The following is a 7,643-nucleotide window of genomic DNA, read 5'->3' as shown; positions in this document are numbered from 1 at the left end:
AAACTAGCCAATCAGGTTGTAAGCACTGTAAATACCCAGACGTTTATATTATTCTTCATGAATGTTGAGATGTGAATTAATATTTCATATGCCGTTAATTACAAAATTGTTTCAATTTTCATTAAAAAAAACATTAATTGAATTATGCATTGACTCAATTTTTTACGGGTCATGGAGCATTTTGAGAGTATTTATTCCATTTTGAAATTGGACAAGACACTTTTTGTGAATGTGATGAAATGTCATCACAAGATGTCTCTCATTAAGTGTGGATATGTCCAGTTTTTGAAAAAGAAAGGTTAAAATTGGAAAAGGAATGGACGAAAGAAGGAATGCAGTTGACAGAAATTAATAAGGCAATAAATAGGGCATAAAGATCTATCAGATTTAGTGTTGCCTTATTTAGTAAATATGACAAGACGAATAAGACAAATAAATTAACTATGTGACTAATCTTGATTGATGTCAGATATTGAATCCATTGTATCTATTGTATTGTGTCTATTATATTGTTTTTATGGATCAACCTTATTCATTTATTATTTAATTTATTATTAGATTAAAACCAATATTTTTAGCTTTTCCACTTTTTTATTTGACCAGCGACCGGGTTTCGTCGTTACCGACATCATCAGACTGGTCGGTAACGACGAAACCCGGTCGCTGGTCAAATAAAAAAGTGGAAAAGCTAAAAATATTGGTTTTAATCTAATAATAAATTAAAAATGCAATTCCATCACGAAGTGTCAGTGGATAATATAAATCATTTATTATTTACTATACGCATTCAATATTATATTTAATATGTATAAAGCGAATATGCTATAAATCTGTGTGCATAAAAGGCAAGAAGATTTTTTTAAAGCATCTAATAAATCGCCTTTTCTTGACGACAGTTGTGACCAAGATTTACTGCGTCCTACGCTTTATACTATATCTTCATTCCTCACAAAGTCAAACCACCGCACGCCTAAAATACTCCGCAGACACCTATTCTCAAAGCTTAGCACACGGTTGCTCTGGGCCCTTGTAAGGTGCCATGTTTCACAGTTTGCCATGTTTTCAGTTGGCTTGGCCATGTACACCGCATGCCTCCTGAGAGCCTTAATCAAGCTTGCCTCTTTTACAAGGCATCAGGTTCGCGCCGCCCAGGATAACCACAGCTGACAATTCGTCGGCAGTTCTCGTCAGAATCTGTCTTGGGAGGATACAAGGGAGCTGGCAGCCGACAGAAAAGCCTGGAGACAGTTTGTGGACTCCATATGCTCCACCTAGGGAGCGGATATGGTTTATATATCTAATAAATATTATTTAAAAAGTAATGAATAAAACATACCGTTACTTAGCTACTTCAAAATGATGCGATGAGATTTATTAAATAACGTATTGCAATGGTTGCGGGAATATTATTTGTCAACAGGCTTGTCTGAATGTAACATAATGGCGATTGCTTCGAATAATAATGCATTATATTTTGGCTGCAACCCTTTCATCCGGTGCTTCACACAATACCCATTTCAGAAATGTGAATAGAGTAGAATAGAGATGTACACCTACATGCGCGGATTGTACAGTTACCGAGCCACACGCATTGCACCTGGCCTTTTTGTTTTCCTGGTCGTCTACCACCTTTTCCTTGTTCCGTATTGGGTATTTTGTTTGGTTTTCCTGTATTTATGCACTGTGGGATCGGGGTAAATGTGTGGCTAACTTATATGTTACTTCCCACACAAATAGGGGCGGGTGGATCTCACGGACAGATAATCTGACATAAAGATAACTGTTGATATCTAGCTAAAATATTAATTTCCATTTTACAGAAATTTTCGCTGTTTTTTTGTTTTTAAGTAATCTATCTTTATTATCAAAAATTTATATGTGCGTTTGTTCAATTTTTCCCCAATCTTAAATCTTCTTAACTTGATGTAATCGGTACTTACCTATGGGTGGTACATAAGCTCTGATTTTAATCATTTTTTGACAATTTTCAAAACAAAGTAACTATTAAGAATGATATAATGAAAACGCTCTGTTGTTAAGTTAGCTTGAATTTGACATTAGTAATGAACAATTCACCATAGCTAGGGTAAAAAACGTGAATTCTTCAATTGATAAAAAAAGTATTAATAAAAAAAGCCGTCTACCCACTTAAAGGCAACTTGTATTGCGGTATCGCCTCTTAAAGTCTCTGTAAGCGCTTAGAATAAGCTCGTCTTCTTTCCGATTGCTTTGAAATTTTGACACAACGCTGCAATCGAATACGAGAGATTTTATATCAATACAAATAAAAATAGTAATATTGATTTGTTCAAAATCTGAAATCTCTCAAAAAATTCACCGATTGCTGATTTTTTTATAAAACAAAATAATAAAATACCGAACATCACACCACTTCCAGAGGTAGCCAGAGAGAATAGAACGTCACTCCAATCTGTTTTTGCAAATAATCTTCGCCTCTTGCACATTCACGCATCTCCTCATACAAGCCCGCCGATTATTTCAATGTACTTTATTGAGTCGAAATTAAATATTAGCGCGTGTCTTGCATAAATGGTACTTGTAAAATATACAAAAAACACGTTCATGTACCTGGCAATTTTTTTGAGAAACGGACTAGCATTAGGTATAATCGAATAAAAAATAACATAATTTACATCTTTCTAATATATTCATTTAGCTAGGTAATTCAACCAATTTTATTGTTGTTTCTATATTCCGCCGATTATACGTACTTTCAAGTATTTGGAATACTTGATCATGCCAAATTTTCTTGGTCTTCCTCTGCGTCTATTACCAACCGCATTCGCCTCATAAACTTGTTTTTTTACATTGTTTTATCCTTTCTTCACACATTCGCTTTAAATTGGACAAAATTTACATTTTTAATTATGTCGATTTTATGGTATTCTTGAACGACTGTGAAGACTTACTTCCTGAGCCAATTCGCATACAAATAATAACAAAATATCAAAAAGACGTCACAGGATATTGAAAAGAATAAAATGGATTGACGCTCTATGGAAAGTAGCGTTAATATCGTGGGAGTTACAAGGCGGTAAGGGTAATAGTGACAAGTAATACGTCTACCCTTGGACGGTCATCTTATGCATTGTTATGTGAGTTATTATTTTTTGTCCTTTCCTGCGATGTATGCATCCAACCCTGCGTTGGCGATTGTTGGAGAGACTTGGTAGCAGCCAGTGCATGTGTGGGAAATAACATCCTATAATAGCAAATGAGCATTATGGGAATATCTTCTATGGGAACGGGGAAAAAAGTTTCTCATGGGAAATTGGCTTAAAGACGCGTGGTTTGAAAAATATATTTACTCTCATAAAGTGTTTGCGTAAAGTCATTAAAAATAAACTAGGCGTAAAATAACTAATTATAAATTAATAATGAAGGTGGGTAGATCTGAAATAGATCGCTTCATTCGGCCATGTCGTGCAGTTTTCCCGTGCCGATTCACATTTTACAGTACTTATTTATGAAATTAAATTTCTTATAACATGCAATCAAATACGATATATTGAATAAGTCAAGAAATTTTCATTATATTTTTTATTGATTTATTGATTTATTTATGTCCGCCTCCGTAGTGTAATGGTCAGCACGCTCGGCTACAGTTCTGGAGGTCCCGGGTTCGATTCCCAAGGGGGGTAAAATAAATATTAGTAATTTTTTCACTGTAATATTTATTCAATATTACCATGGACTGGGTGGCTGATCACCCTTCCTTCATGTGTAAACGATCAAGATAACACTGCGTTTATATGACACAGTGCCCTATGCACCATTGGGGTGCTGATAAGGGTTTTATTATTATTTTTATTTATTATTATTATACTTGTGACATTATGTGTTGTACGAGTGCAAGTATGCAATCCTGAGTGCCCTAGATATTGCTTATGTTCTCCCTAACCTTCATTTCCTTTCCCATATAGCATTAATGTCCTTCGGTTACGTAATTTGAATCTCATTCGACTCCTACATATGTATATCAAGTATTTTATTTTAATTTTTATTCAGCCCCCACTCGTTTACGGGTGATTTTAGCTCTAAAAAACAAAATACGTTGTAATAACAATAAATAAAGGATGTAAGAGGATGTAGATATAGAAGCAAAGAAAACAACAATAATAATTTAGCATCATTTTGAGTGTGTCCAAATACTTGTTCACAAATCGGTATTATCTCCAATTATAGGAGTTATTCTTCATATTATTTTTTGACATCTCAACAAAGGTGAGGAAGAATATGGAAGTCTGGGCATTAACGGGGCTTACGACCGTCATTGGCTGGTTTAAGTTATCACTTAAAACACGTGTAACATTCACCAATTCTACCCATGACTGACAGCCACACTACTCAAATTATCGGAAGTTCTATATACATGTATATGATCCAATTTCGAAGCATTATGCTTGAATCACAAGAATTTCTCTAGATCGTAAACCCCGTAAATGCCCCGACTTCCATATTTTTCTTCATCTATGTTGAGATGTCATTTAAAAATATAATAACATGAACAATAATGATAATTAACTGACAGAAAGGAAAATATATAATAAGTTATTCGGTCTAAATTCATCAAATTATATTAAAATGTGGACAGTAAAAATAATCTATACTTACTTATCTAATAATTTGGAACGCAGGACTGATCACCTCACATATATGTTAGCACAGTGTCGATCCGACGCGGATTCTATCTTCTTCGTTTAACCCCCCTCTAAATCCAGAAGGGGTCAAATGAAGAAGATAAAATACTTTTATGTATCGATGAGCCTCTTTGATAAGAAAAAAAAGAAATTAATTACAAATATGAAAAATCCGAATTCAAATTAATTATAGTATAATAAAAATAAAACAGAAAAAAAATTCCGGTACCGGGAATCGAACCCGAGCCTCCTGGGTGAGAGCCAGGTATCCTAGCCACTAGACCATACCGGATCTTGCAAGGATCGACAGACTTTCACAACAGTGTGTAATTAAGCAAGCTTTTTTAGTCACATCACAAATACACCTTACAATTTGCAAGGTGACCTCAAAATAATAAAGTATCAAAATATGTATGTAAGTAGGTACAGATATGCATTATTTCATTCATTTACAAATTTATTTCATTACATCGCATGGAAATTATAGAGAAATGTTTTATATTTTTATTACTGGTATTACTACTACGACTACTACTACCATCACGCCGCTTCCCCGCAGGGAAAGGGAGAGAGAATAGAACGCCACGTCACTCTGTCTTTGCAAACATTCTTCGCCTCTTCCATGGTCATGCATGTCCTCATACATAACCGCCGATTATTTGTCGAAATAATCGTTAAGAGTCGTCCTTACCTGACCGCTTTCAAGTATTTGGCATACCTGATCGTGCTAAGTTTTTCTCGGTCTTCTTCTGCTCCGTTAAACGTTCGTATTGTATATACGAGTATGTATGTATATGTACATATCGTATACGTACAGGACAAAGTGACCAAATACCAAAACGTAAAATGTTCAGGTGAGCCATTTTAGTGACTTTTGCTTGGCAAGAAAATAAACATCAATGCAGTTAGTCATTTTTAACAAGTCAATATATTATACTTCCAAGTATAAAATCATTTGGGATTTTTCCAGGGCAATATTAAGCTCGTCAGATATCAAATAGTCAATGATCACGGTTTCGTAAAAAAATGCACTTGGTCACTTTCTACTGTATGACTAAGATAAGTATATATTTGAATAAATAAATAGAAATATAAAAAAAATGCGAAAATTCATAATTTTTAGCGTTTTTTAAATTTTTTTATTATTTGTAAAAGTACATTTATTTAAATCACAATTTATACATATTTAGAATTTTTTTTTTGCAGAGACCCACCAAGTCACCTTGTGTGTCTTGTCGGTGGAGTTCTTTTTCAATACATTTTTATTGTTTTTAACGATTTAAACCTAATATAGACACAAAAAAAATAAAAAAATTAAGAACATAAACATTTTACAATTTTCATAAAATTAACTCTTGATCATTTGCCCATTCCTTTATTTTGCCTTTGTTCCATATTTTTTTTTGACCTATAACATCCGCCGGCAAAAAATTAAAAATATTCGACTAACTGTTGAATTGAAACGACTAACTGTTTTAAATTCGCAAAAATATTGAATATTTTTAAACGCAAACTAGAATTTTGCAAATGTTGCCAGCAGGTATATTTTCTATGTACATTACAGTCAGACAATTTGCATGTTCGTTATCTGTCTCCGGACCCTATTAGTATCCAGAACACAAACAACCCTTTCAGGAATTTCTGAAAATTCCCGCGCAAAAGGCTTTGGGTAATAAATCTTAAGGGATTAAAGGAAAGGTCGTCAACACGTAATGGAGACTATTTTAATATTTTGGCGAGCATTTTGCGCGAACACAGCACTGTCCTCTTTCATCACTTGAAAAAGAGGCACTTTCTGGAGACAAAAACCGTTCGGAATCTCTGTTCTCCTGGTAATAAAACAGTGTAACAGATTTTGCATAAAGTGTTGTAAATTTCCAATATTTAAATAAGTGCCTACGCAACTTTTCTTAACCGTTAGAAACAACTAAAAGCTGTCGTCAGATATTTTCAACATGGAATGGATATACTGTATAAATAATCCGTAAAATTATTTTTTTTTGTTTTTATACAATTGCAGTCGTGCTGCTGCAAAGCAAATAACAAATATCTTAGACTTTTTATATTTGGTACCTATAGGTACCAAATATAAAAATTCTAAAATGATTGTTTTTCTTGAAATATAAATATTCTAAATATTCATTATGCGATCTCTCGTGTATTCAACGACCTAGATAAAACACTGCTTATATACGATGCAGTGCATTATGCACCATTGGGTGAGGATAAGCGTCAGAAATATATAATTGAAGTTATATTTTTACACAATAGAATTTTTTTTTCAATGATTCTTGCTGATTTTATGAACTTTTAGAGTTAATAACTGCCTTGAGAAAGACACACACATACAACATATATATACATATATATAAATATATATATATATATATATATATATATATATATATATATATATATATATATATATATATATATATATATATATATATATATATATATATATATATATATATATATATATATATATATATATATACATATTATGTATATAAAAATATGTGCCGAGATTTTCTATACCTGGCGAAGTCAACGGAACAATGTGTTTTAAATTTGCGAATGGTTAGGTACCTAGGCTCCTACTTAGCAAAGCTTAAATGGAGTATTAAAATGTGTGTTTTCGTATCTATCGCTAAGTGAAAAGAATGAATTTTGCATTATTTACGATGTCGTTTTAATATATTCATAAATCGTTCTCTAAAGACTTTCGTGTTCATTAAATAAAGGGTATATGTAATTCCTTTCACAAATAAGAAAAAAACGTGGTTGCAATTTTTGCATTGAAATATGCAACGTTTTGATATTGTATATTTGAGAATATATCACATGGAAATGTATTTCTTTTGGAGGATATTGCGTATTTCTTGTATCAACCTGCGAATAAAGAGGTACTAGTCGGAAAAATCTGTAATTACTACTTTAAGGCTATACTTAAATGGGATAAAAAATGAGAAAAGACCTTTA

The 7,643-nt window shown here is 32.8% G+C and overlaps 1 non-coding gene across 1 annotated transcript; it reads right to left on the bottom strand.

Annotated features, from left to right (window-relative positions):
• Positions 1-4,881: 4,881 nt before the first annotated feature.
• TRNAE-CUC (transfer RNA glutamic acid (anticodon CUC)) lies at positions 4,882-4,953 on the bottom strand. Its single transcript has one exon. It is a non-coding gene; the product is annotated as a tRNA-Glu (tRNA).
• Positions 4,954-7,643: the final 2,690 nt, after the last annotated feature.

Source organism: Brachycentrus maculatus, unplaced genomic scaffold, assembly GCF_059751285.1.
Source record: "Brachycentrus maculatus isolate JH-2025_06_01 unplaced genomic scaffold, ASM5975128v1 h1tg000316l, whole genome shotgun sequence".
NCBI lineage: Eukaryota > Metazoa > Arthropoda > Insecta > Trichoptera > Brachycentridae > Brachycentrus > Brachycentrus maculatus.
Note: the sequence above shows the minus strand (reverse complement) of the source record. Positions and strands in the feature narration are given on the sequence as shown.